At 33.9% G+C, this 13381-nt stretch overlaps 1 pseudogene; it reads right to left on the reverse strand.

The window, feature by feature from the left end:
- Window positions 1-3307: 3307 nt before the first annotated feature.
- LOC129042663 (glycoprotein-N-acetylgalactosamine 3-beta-galactosyltransferase 1-like) lies at window positions 3308-13172 on the reverse strand (annotated as a pseudogene).
- Between the last annotated feature and the right edge of the window lie 209 nt (window positions 13173-13381).

The following is a 13381-nucleotide window of genomic DNA, read 5'->3' on the forward strand; positions in this document are numbered from 1 at the left end:
AGAGAATAGAATACCTAGGAATCCAACTTACAAGGGATGTGAAGGACCTCTTCAAGGAGAACTACAAACCACTGCTCAATGAAATAAAAGAGGATACAAACAAATGGAAGAACATTCCATGCTCATGGGTAGGAAGAATCAATATCATGAAAATGGCCATACTGCCCAAGGTAATTTACGGATTCAATGCCATCCCCATCAAGCTACCAATGACTTTCTTCACAGAATTGGAAAAACTACTTTAAAGTTCATATGGAACCAAAAAAGAGCCTGCATTGCCAAGTCAATCCTAAGCCAAAAGAACAAACCTGGAGGCATCATGCTACCTGACTTCAAACTATAATAAAAGGCTACGATAACCAAAACAGCATGGTACTGGTACCAAAACAGAGATATAGACCAATGGAACAGAACAGAGCCCTCAGAAATAATGCTGCATATCTACTATCTGATCTTTGACAAACCTGACAAAAACAAGCAATGGGGAAAGGATTCTCTATTTAATAAATGGTGCTGGGAAAACTGGCTAGCCATATGTAGAAAGCTGAAACTGGATCCCTTCCTTACCCCTTATACCAAAATTAATTCAAGATGGATTAAAGACTTAAATGTTAGAGATAAATACTAGCTATTACTTATTAAGAAATGTATGAAATATTTCCTTCAGTATCTGGTCAAAGCAAATTTTTCATTCACTTAAATGCAATATTTACACTCCAAATTAATATAATAATATAATCTTCTATTTATTGCTCCCTGTTCTGGGACAGACAGTGTTCTAATAACCTTACATTTATTTAATCCTCATAAAATTCCTCTAAGGTAGGGAGTATTATTGTCCCTAATTTACAGATGAAGAAACTGAGACACAGAGATTCGGTAATATATCTCAAGGTTACAAAAACAGTAAGTGTTGGAGCAAGAATTTAAACCCAAGCAAGTCTGACTCTAGAGCCCAGGATTCATCCAACATTCATTTCCTATGAGAAAGTCTTAAGGTTTTTGGATATTTATAGTAAACCATTTATACTTCTCGTAAAGTAACACATGAGAAAATTCAGGTCCACACCTTGGTGAAGAGTTGTTCAAAGAATAAAATGAATGCCTTGAAATTTTGGCAGATGATACTACCATACTAAAAACTGGTGCTTGTTTTCACTATGTGGACAGAGTAATCCATGTTTAGCCAATGAAATGAACGTCCTCTCAAATATACCATTCAAAGAAGTCGTGATTTTGACATGTTTTGGCACAATAGAAATTATTTAGCTAGCCAGGCGCTGTGGCTCATGCGTGTAATCCCAGCACTTTGGGAGGCCAAGTGCTGGGAGGCAAGGTGGGTGGATCACCTGAGGTCAGGAGTTCAAGACCAGCCTGGACAAAATGGCAAAACCCCATGTCTACTAAAAATACAAAAATTAGCCAAGCATGATGGCGCCTGGCTGTAATCCCAGCTACTCGGGAGGCAGAGGCAGGAGAATTGCTTAAACTCAGGAGGCAGAGGTTGCAGTGAGCTGAGATCATACCACTGCACTCAGCCTGGGGGACAGAGTGAGACTCTGTCTCCAGAAAAAGAAATTAGCTCAACGCAGAGTCAGTGGCATGACAGCCATGCAAAATTGGCATAATAAGCATAAGGGAAATGTAATCTTTTGTACCATTAAAAATAATCTCATGGAAAGTCTGTAAAATATTCTGTTATGACACATTCGGTATTGCTAAAGATAATAAAAATAAAAATTTTCTTTCAGAAATTCTTTAAACAGAGAGTCACTAAAAATAGAATGAAACATTCGTGAATGTTTTTGATGACAGTCTTGACTAGGTATTCATTGTTAGAATTATCCACTGGCAAAACAATTATCCCAAAATAGTAAGTCAGCATTAACATTCAGACTGTTATTTATAAATTTTCTACTCTTTCAATATATAACATTTTTGTTTAAGCACTATGCATTTTCTATTGTTTTAATTAATCCTCATCAAAATCTTGCATTCAAAATAATCTTGCCAGTGTAACTAATAGCCACCTCAGATCCTAAAAATGAATTTTAAAACTCTGCTTTAAACAAATTATGAAAGGCACAAATTCTCATCTCAACAGGATGAGAATGAAGGAAACCATAACTATGTAGTTGGAAAGAGTTTAAAGTAATCAATTTAAAATGTCACTTAGTAATTCCTGAGATGGCACTGATGTAAGAAAAGCATCCTCAAATAGCATTAAATTTATTATTAGTTACCCATAATTAACAATGGGTAAATTTGAGAACAAATATTATGAAATACATGTTTATAGAATGCTATGAATGCTTTGAGTAAATTAATATTAATAGTGGAGAATGGTATTCAAGAGTGGCTAAACATATTTAGAAAAGAGACAACAGAGATTCCATAAAAGATGATTAATTAGAATCAAGTATATAATATAGTCAAGGCCCATGATAATTTTAAAGTGTGGTTTTATTAATGCACTTCTAGGTAAGTGCCAGCCTTATTTTAGCTTCTTTTGGAAGAAATACTGCCAATTACAAATAATAACAGCAAAATTTTCATTAGACAAAAACTATATGTGTGTGGGGTTGGATCATTTATATCATACTGCAAATATAAACTAAATTCTTGAGCTATATTAACAACACTGAACAACAATATTTCTTCTGAAAATTTTCTTTAAGGCAGATCTGTTTATTGCTGAGTGTAGTTTTAGCAAATTTAACTGTTTTAGTTTCTCAGTGACAATAATACGGATAGTCAAAAATAGGCAACAAAATCTCTTTTCTAGTTCCCCTACCTGGCCAATAACACAAGTGTTTTTTTTTGTTTGTTTCTCTCTCTCATATATATGTATGTATGTATGTGTGTGTATATATATGTATGTATATGTATATGTATGTTTATATACGTTAAAATGTGTTTTGTTACTATATATAACAAAAATATTATATATTGAAAGTGTGTATATATATTTGTTTTATATATATTTTATATGTATATTTGTTTTATATATATTTATATATACTATATATAATTATATATAATATATATAAAACACATTTTATATGTATATTTTTATATATATAAAAAACACATTTTATATGTATATTTATATATATAAAAAACACATTTTAACAGACTTCATAGCTCATTTAAAGCTTCAGTTTATAGTCATTCATGTGAAAGATTTCTATATGGAATGTTCACTTAGAATTCCTCACTGGGATTCCAGTGTTCCATGTAAGAAATGCAGAAGTCCTTCTTCACTGCAATGCTAGGCATTTTACCTTTGTTCATTCATGATTTTCTTTCAAGGGTTTCCTAACTTCACTTTTGTATGTTCATTTTTGTTTGCTTGACTAATTTCATTTAGTATATTTTCAGGTAAGGTAGGTTGATATCTGTATAAATAACCATATGGACGAAGATGATAAATAAGGTATTCTAACTCATACATAGTTGTAGAATCAACATAGTGAAAAGAAACTGCAAGATCAGGACAGCAAAGAGGACCCTAAAAAAGTATAATAATAATAAAATTAAATTAAATTAAAAAATGTAGTGGAAACAGGCATTATTAAAAAAACAGCACATTGCTAGCATACAATATTCACATACTTGTAAATGACAAGCTAATTTTAAAAGAATGCAAACATTAAAGCTGGTAAGGTAAAGCAGAGGAACCTAATTTACTAGACCTGTGGAAGAAATCAATAGCTTACTTAGACATCCTAATGATTTAAAGCCAATTGAAATTGGTGAAACCAAGTGAAATTGTGGAAAGTATTTCTAACTGAAACAATATTCTCTCACACTCTTCAGTGTTTTAGCAGATAAAATTATTGAGATTTCTTCAAATCAAAGGAGCAGCTATACAAAGGACAAACCTCTTTCTCTAACATCTGCTTTCTCTTTCTAATTTTCTCACTGTAATTTTTTGCTTGGCTCAGACTCAGAAAGATACCTCTGGGGCATTCAATGACTACAAAGCCTTGCCTATTAGGTGTCTACAGCCCGATACACTTCATCTATGTATCAACTCAAACAGTACAGTATTTGGGACAAAGCTCTCAAGCTAGACCTGGGTTTGAACCCAAATTCTGCGGGCTAGTATACAACCTTGAGCAAGTTATTTAATCTCTATAAGCTTCAATCTCCCCATCTGTAAAAGGTGGTTATTTAAAGGAGACAATGTGTGTAAAATGCTTGGCATTACCCTTTGCTTAAAACAAATGCTCACTAAATGTTAGCCATTATTGACAGAAAAATTGCATCAGGTGGCCCTCAGGTAGGTAGGTCAGATTTAAATCTTTGTCCAGTTATGTAATTCTCATAAATTGCTAATAGGGTTGGTATGAAAACAAAGTTTAAAATAAAACAACAACAATACAATGAACAAGAAAGCGAGAAACTTAAGAAGATAGAAAAAGAGATGAATTAAGCGGTCAACCTAGAGTCAGAATTGGTATCTAGAGAATGTTGGAGTCATCCAGGTGGCTCCAACAAAACTCCAGCCTCCATCTGACATCTTTGTAAAGACTGAAGGAGGTAGTCTGGCAAGTTCCAAGAGAAGATTCATATTGATTTATTAAATGTTTAATTTAATAATTAATGTTTGGAAGTATGTAGATTACAGTGTAGTAAAAATTATCAAGAAACTGTCCATTGCATTTTCTTGGCTGTTATCTCTGAACTTTCCTTTGAAACACACATTGGATATGTGGATTCTTAGGCAACCTACTCTTACACCTTTAGGAAATATCAGAATAAAAGCAAATAGGAAAAATAACCAGATAAGTCAACTTGTGATTATCTAAACTAGCTCTGTCATTATGTGAGCCACATAATGCAGTTTAAAATTTTCTAGTAGCCACATTAAAAATGTAAAAAGAAATAGGTGGAATTAATTTGAATATATTTTACTTAACTGAAAAATTTCATCATATTGTTTTAACATGCAACAGTTTTAAAATAATTAATCCATTCTTGAAATCAGATGTATATTATACATTTACAGCATATTTTAATTTGGACCAGCCACACTTCAAGTGCTCAATAACCACACGTACTTAATGGTTACTATACTGTCCAGTGCATATTAAACTTAAAGACTAGACCAGTAATAGTTTTAAATTGCTGACCTCTGGAAGCAATTTTTATATTCTCTAAAATAGTATTTTTGATAAGATTTACTGCATTAATTATGTTACTCTTATTTATTTATGTTTTACTGGATGGCCAGGATTCTGTTACTGTTAAGCATTTATGCAGTAAAAGACAATAAAAGGAAAAAAGCTTGATTATTAGCAAACAAGAGCTTGCAGACAATTATGGTTACCCAAAAAACTCAAGAATCTCAAGTGAAGAATCATCAGAAATAAGGAATTCAGTTACAAAGCCAGATTTTAAAGATGCTTTAAAAAAACCCAAACAAATGTTTTCATATATACTAGTAAGAAAAGGTAAGTGTTCTAAAAGCTCAAGTAGAACAGTAACAAAAATATTACATACCTATGGAAATAGTTTATAAAACTTGACCAAAGGACCTAAAAGGCAACTTGAAAAAAAAAAATCCTGGGCGAAGATGTTATTGTCCCTACATTAATGAGTTTATATGCAAATATAAAGACATGAGAGTTGCCAAAACACTTTGAAAGAAAGAAAGAGTTAATTTGCTCTTAGAATAATAACTTAAAACTACTGTAAAGCTACAAGGTTCAAAACAGTATGGTGCTGGTTCAAAATCAAATTAGAACAATGGCATAGAACTGAAATCCCAGATATAGAACCTACTGTTGGGATTCGATCAAGCTGGGGGGAAAAATATTAGTTATGGTAGCCACAAAACCCTTTTGGAAGGCCTGAGGGTTTTCACATGACTTCAGTAATAGACTGGGCCATAGGTAGCCTGGTCCCATTACCTTTAGTTAAATATATTAGAGTAGTAAACAATGGGATGTGGGGAAGTTATCTAGTTAACATGTTTACTCATGTGGTCTTAAGACGAGCCTTTGATGTGTGCTTTTTACTCGGGAAGTCCACAATGTCAATTACCCTCTAATGGCATTGACTCAAGCTTTTGTTAACTAATCTTAATGAGTAAATATGAGTCTCCCCAGCTGATCAGGGCTGGCAGAGTGACAAACCTCTCTTGGTGTGTAAGCGGTCAGACACTCAGCAGGACTGACAAAAGAGAATATCTGTGTGTCGGTGTACTTTATTCATCTGTAGTTTGGGTCAGGGTCTGTGGGCAGATGCCTGCAGCTAATACCCTCTTGTAAGGAGCAATACCTCATCCTACTATAAGTAATGTTTTAGTGTATGATAAAGGGGATATTTTAAATCAGTAATGAGTTAAAAAATGGTACTAGAATATTAACAATTTGGAAAAATCAGGAGCTTTCTACCTCAATTTTGTACTAATGTTTCAGATAGAATAACATAAGTAAAACTGAATAATAAAATAAATCATGTTTGACCATTTCTGACCTACAGAAAAGTCAGTTTTTCATGTAGAGAGATATATATGCAAACAATTACACATATATTTTAAATCCACTGTATTAAGACTCACTGCACCTTCTCTAGTGAAAAGTCTATTCCTAAGAAGGTGGAGTGAGAAGGGAACTGGTTAAGAGTCAGTTCTGAACAGGAAATTTAGAAATGTAACTCTTTCATGAATTGTACTCTGACTTGCTAGATAAAAATTTTAAACTCATTTTGGGAGAAGAAAACTTATTAAATGATAGATGGATAATAATAGAATTTTAGTTTCATGTTGGGTTTATGTAAGAATCTCCTGATGGAGAATAGGCAATGTCAGAATGATGGGTCAATTTTGGTACTTTGAATTGTTTTATGGTCTTCAACATAATTGGATAAATTTTTATATAAAGGACAAATTTCCCATCCATTTAATAAACCACTACAATGTAAATAAGGATGCACTATGGAAATATTTATTTTGTTCATATGAAGCATATTGTTAGGTATACTTTATTCATAAATAGGAATTGTGGGCAGCACTCAAAAGGAAGGAAGCCTATTTTACTGTTTACAAAATAATGAAAATTATGCTGTCCCTTTGTTACTATTGTTATGTGTACCCAATATCAGATATTCTTAGTAAAATCTTATATGAATTTGGGTATTTTTTTTATGGGAAAAGGGATACAGAATTAAGAAAGGAAAAGGTCAAGTCATCTTGGAATGGTCAGAATATATTAAGAAAAGTTTACGTCAAAAAAGCATCCAAAGTAGTACCATCACTAAAACAGAAAAACAGACTATCAAAAGTTTCCTTTTAAAGCTGATTACCTAAAGCTTGGGTCAAATGTTCTAGGAAGGGTCTCTGAACCATGGCACTGCTGATGTTTTGGGCTAGAGTAATTCTTTGTTGTAGGAGGCCATCCTGTACATTTCAGGATGTTTAGCATCTAGTAAGTATATAATGTAGTGGGTTTCTACCTATTAGATGCCAGTAACAACCTCCTACTTGTAACAACAAAAATGTCTCCAGACCTTGCCAAATGTCCTCTGGGGGCAAAATTGCCCTGGGTCAAGAACCACTGTTCAGATGATGATTTAAAGCACTGCCTATGAAAAACAGAGTAGTAGCATGAAGTGTATTATTTATATGTTAGGTCCAGAGAAAACAAGGCATAGAGAACTAGTGCCTTGCCTAAAGGCATTATTAATCAGTAACAGAATTGAGTCTAAAAGCTAGGTTTCATGATTCCTGGTCTCAGTCAGTTATTCACTGAAGCAATTCTTATAATAGTGAACACAGCAGATATGTAATTAACATTGATAAATCTCAATGTTGTGTGAAAAGGGCAAATTGTAGAAAGATGCTTATTTAAAAATCTGAAAAACAATACTATATATTATTTATGGATACACAAACATGTAGGAAAAATATAAAACATTCATGGTAATGAGTAATATTAAAGTCATGACAGTGGTTAACTCCAGGGAAGGAGACTGGAGAGGGTACATAGGCCTCAATTATAGCATTTTTTTCTTTAAAAACTTCTGAAACAAACGTGGCAAAAGATTAATATTTGGTAAAGATGGGGGATGAGTACAAGGTATCATATTCTGAAAAATTTATACAACAGGAATATTTCATAAAATAATGTACTTTAGATAAAATTCTCAGGAATGTAAGCTAAGGTGTCGAATGTGGGACAAGGCTTATTAAATGCTTACTGTGTGAAAGGCTGTACTATAATTGTATCTACAATAAGATAGGTACATCATGTCCACCTTAAAAATGAGGAAACTGAGGCTCAGAAGTCAGACAAATCCTGTCCATCCAAGGTTGTTCAGCTATTAAGTGGGAGAGCAGGATTTGACTCTAAGTCTTTCTGAACCTCCAAGTCTTTTCATGTCTTGCTCCTGATGACTAGAAGGCTCTTTATCCAGATCTTCACATAGCTTTCTCTCTAGTATCACTCAGGTTTCTGTTCAAAAGTCACCTCTTTGAGAGGCCTTCCTTAATCACCCAAACTAGAGGACTCCACCCCAGTCTGGGTCACTCTCCATCCCCTTACTCAGTTTATTTTTCTTCAGGGCACTTACTACTAAAATCCTATTATATCTCTACTAGTCTGCCTGTTTACTTGTATATCTCCTCATCCAGAATGTAAGGTTCATGAGAACCGGAACATGGATATATTTACTTCTACATTCCCAGTGCCTGTTATATAATAGCACCAGTAGATATTTGCTAAATGACTATTGCTGATGTCCCTGTTCTCATCTATTTTGTTATACTGCCACTCTATTTAAAAAGACTAAGAAAGAGTCCTAGTTATTGGTACTAAAGAAACATGCACATATTAACAAGTTTTTATCAACAAAATTCAGTCAGTCCAAGTATTAATATAGTAATAAAATTTCTAAACTTACCTCTACACGAGGATAATAGTTGTAATTTCAGTACCAAAAGGTTCTAGGTAGATAACCTTTAATTAAATGGTGTTCTGGCACAAAGGGATGAAAAGTTTCTTTTCCAGTGGTATTTCTGGAATCTCCTGCTTCTACATTTATAATTTCCATCTATCTCCCCAGTACTGTCTTCAATGGAGAAACTATGTACACTTGTCTGTTTTAAATGCATCAACAAATCTCTTCAAGGCTTCTTTGCTTAGTACATATCCTGCTCCTCCACTCATGTAGCCCTGCTTTACATAGGGCTTAAATCTACTCCCAAAGTAAATGGGTTCTTCAGGGTCATATTTTGAAAGAAGTCATCTCGAATTGTCTAGTATGACATATGTGTCATTATCTGCTTTCAAAAACCAATCAGCATCTTCTAAATAATGTTCATGAACATACTGAAAAGCTTTAACTGTTTTCCAGTATAGTTGATCTCTGCCTTCTTTGGTTTTCAATCCCACAGTGCGGAAGTCTTTATTTTCTTCTGAACTCATAAACAACACTTTATTACAACACTGGGCCCATGTAGCTTTGACATGTCTGGCCTTTTTCTCTAGGTTTTGAGGGCCTGTCATAACCCAGCAAATAATTTTAACTTTCTGATACAGGTTTTCAGCGATGTCTGTGTTCTCATCTATTAAACAAAACATTTAAAAAGTTATTTACATAGATGTAAAATCCAAATATTAATAAATTATATTAAAGAAAGCATTTTTTTAATTTCAAAGGCCCTCCTATTTATCCTTCTATTAGTGAGTTAGCTGAAGGAAAGCAAAACTCAACCTAATGTGAACTGACACTCTGATTTATTGGTTTCATGTCAGTGTTATCCAGGACATCAATGTTATCCAGGAGCTAATAACAGTTGACATGATCTAAATTCTTCTTGAACTGTGGTTTACTGATTAAAAGCAGCAGTATCACCTGGGGGCTTGTTAGAAATGAACAATCCTAGGCCCCAACCCAGACCTACTGAATCAGAATCAGCATTTTAATAAGTTCTTCTGGTGCTTCATAGGCATGTTAAGCGCTGCTTTAAATAGTCTTTGCTTGGCACTTCATGCAAGAAAGCTTCAGCCAGTTTTCAATAGATTATTCACAGGAATTTCTCATTGCTCTGAATGAGTTTCTGAAGAGCAGGGAGGACATGGTGCTGAAGTGGCCATTCATTTTTGAAGTTCACAAGAATCTGCTAAGAATTTCTACAAGTACCCTGAGGTGGTGAAATTTCAAAGTACAGGAGTTGAAATTACTTCCTGATAGTAACATACCTCATTCCAAAATGCAAATCAACCAATCAGAAACAGAAGAGAACAATGATAGGCTTGGGAATTCCAAGACTGCCTAGAGCAGTGCTCTTTAAACTACTGGTTTGCAAAGAAATAAAGAGCTTATACCAGATATAAAGCAACACATTACTTTGAGAAAGGCTTACTATCAGAACCAACCAACCAAACAAAATGTCCACTTAACTAAGCAGTGAGTTTAGGGACTTAAACTGATTTTCATCCTAGTGTAAGATCATTATCTTGTGAAGACAAACAGTTTACAAACTGTCAGGCTGGGACCACATTTTGAGTAGCACTGGTGTAGAGGAAGAGCTCAATTGTGAGATTCTAGATGAGTACTTCTCAAACTATCTGTGGTGAAAGGCCAATTTTTATTTCTAATGTTAGAGGTCTACACTTGTGTAAATATGATAAAAATGAATTATAAGAAAAATAAAACTAAAAATATAAAACACAAGCTCTAAATTTTTATTTTTAGCTTTAGATAAAATTAACTACAATAAAAGTTTCTGCTTACTCCCAAATAAGCAGACATTCTTTAGTTATAGACCAGAATGGGTCTATGAACCAACTTTGAGTAGTGATATTCTGGGCAGTATCCTGATGAACCATGTGCTTAAAATTAAGGTCAAACAGTAAGTTACAGAAGCTTAGTCCTATTAGAAATTAACAATGGAAGTGTAATATTCTTGTTAACTGATTGACAGGGAATAATGGGAAAAGCTGGGTGAAACATAAAAACATTCTCATGTCCCTCTGAATGTCAAGATTCACAATCCAAAAGGAAAATAGCAGACAAAATCACCCTACTTTCAGTCAGAAAGCATCGACATCTCATGTCCTTGAGAAGCCTAATCTCTTGGCTATACAAATATACCAAACCCTGAATAGATAGAAATGGTGAATGCAGGAATCCCCAATATGTTTCACTCAGGCAAGTCAGCTTTGTCCTCACTGCTGAACTTGATAAGTAAATTTTCATTCACTAATTACTTTGTACTGGGCATGGGCTGGCATAGGAGATGGGAAAAAAATGAGTAAGACACATTTTCTGCTGCAGAGCAATTCAGTCCATTCAGGGAGTCTGACACACAAACCAATAATTGCTAAATACTAAGAGATGTTATTATAGAGGTATGAACAAAGTGTTCAATGTGCTGAAGGAAAAGAAAGTAGTGGCTAATAAATCCTGTAGAGCAGTGTATAGGGATCTGGGTAGAACAAAGAAGAGAAAGATAAAGTGATACTAGAAAAAATAAAAGAGATGATGCAGAAAATACATTATAAGTTCACCAAAAGGAACGGTGAAGTTTGGTTGAGTGCAGATACATAGGTATAGTTGAAGGCCTGAATCAGGGGAAATGCATTGTTGTGGACTGAGAGGAAAAGAGATAAAAAATGGTAAAGAAGTAGCATTGTTAGAATGTACTGACAAATGGGATTGGCCTACCATGATTTCATAGTTTCTGGCACAGATGGTAATGAGCTACATAAAGCAAAGTATAGAGGAGGAAGAGCAACCTCTAGGAGGAGGAAGGAAAAGAAGAGGAGACTCAAGAAGAGGAGTCTGAAGGGAGTAGACAAATTTTAGCATACCCCACATTTTGTAGGCAATTGAGCTGGACAAGTAATTATTAATTATTAAAAACTAATACGTGTGCCTGTAGTGAGGCCTAGTACAGCCTACAATTAGTAGGAAAGCCTGGCTCCAATTGATCATCTGAAGACATGTAGCTATGGTACAGAGCAAATACACGGTGACTAAACTATTCTGTAAGAACACAGAGCTCCTGCTCAGAGCTTAATTACTGTTATATAATCAATCACAAAACATGACATACTTTGTAATAGTGTGCATGTGCTTGCTAGTTGATAAAAATGAACCAGGCATTGAAACCTCATCCTTCAACATCTGCTTGAGACAGAGTGAAGAAGTAATTTACTACTGGAAAGAAAAGAGAAAGAACTCTGAATAGTGGACCCTCTGAATCCCAGAATTCCAACTGCTTTCAAGCTACTTATTTTCTGTCAAATAATATTTTGCAGAGATATTTGCATTGTATTAATGTCTTCTCACAATGTCTGGAACTGGGCTAAAGAAAGTAAGAAATAGATGGAAATTAAAATTATGAGGGTTGATGATGTCACACAGACAAATGGCTAAAGGACAGAAACTTGGAGAAAACCAACACTTTAGGGACACATAAAGAACTCAACTAAGAAAATCTGGTTAGAGGTAGGAGGCTAGGAGAAAATTAAGTCTTTAGAATGCATCCCTGGTTTTTAACTTCCTTATTCTTTGTGCTTCTCAAGAGGAAAAAAAGATTAGTTATATTAACTAATTATACAAATATAAATTGAAATTTATATATACTTCAAGTTTCTCTAGGAAAACAAGCCTTAAGCCAAAACTATGACCAAAACAAATAACAAAAAATCAAGACATACATATAACAAAATTGGACCTAGAAAAACACTTTCAGAAACAAATCTAATCTGAATAGTTATGCCCTTCCCCAAATCATGGTTTCTGAACCATTTAAAAAACTAATTCAAAATTAATATCTTATTCCCTAAACAAATCTTGGGTTTAGCAATTCCCTTTTCTTGAGGCAAAACAAGAGTTGTTATTTAATATCTGGAATATATAGCTCATTTTAATTAATAGATACAGACAGGGATATGACAAAATTTAGACTAAAATACTGCTTATGTTTACTCCTTAGTAAAGTAAACTATACCTTTATGTTGGCTAGAATCTGCATCGAAGTTCATTTGTCCTTTTAGATGATTCTATCCATTATCATGTGAATGCCTCACATGAGGATCATTATGAAGAACATTAGGTTGGGTATCACCCTGTTCTCCCAACAAAATACTAAATAGCTGAGAACATAAAAGAAGTCCTATTGCCAATCCACAGAGGAAGGTTAAAAAATTCAGCCAGGATTAGAGGCCATTTCCCAAAAGTATATTTCTGTAAGAACAAAAATTAGCAGGATGTTATAAAATCAAAGCTATATACATACCAGGAGTAAAAAGTCTGATAACATTTGCTATAATGGAAAGTTAATTTCTTTCATATAAGAGAAGATTTCTAACAGTATTTAGCTTTTTATTATCTATGGGTTTACCCATCTATTTGCTGCTAA

The sequence above is a fragment of the Pongo pygmaeus genome, chromosome 7 (genome assembly GCF_028885625.2).
Source record: "Pongo pygmaeus isolate AG05252 chromosome 7, NHGRI_mPonPyg2-v2.0_pri, whole genome shotgun sequence".
NCBI lineage: Eukaryota > Metazoa > Chordata > Mammalia > Primates > Hominidae > Pongo > Pongo pygmaeus.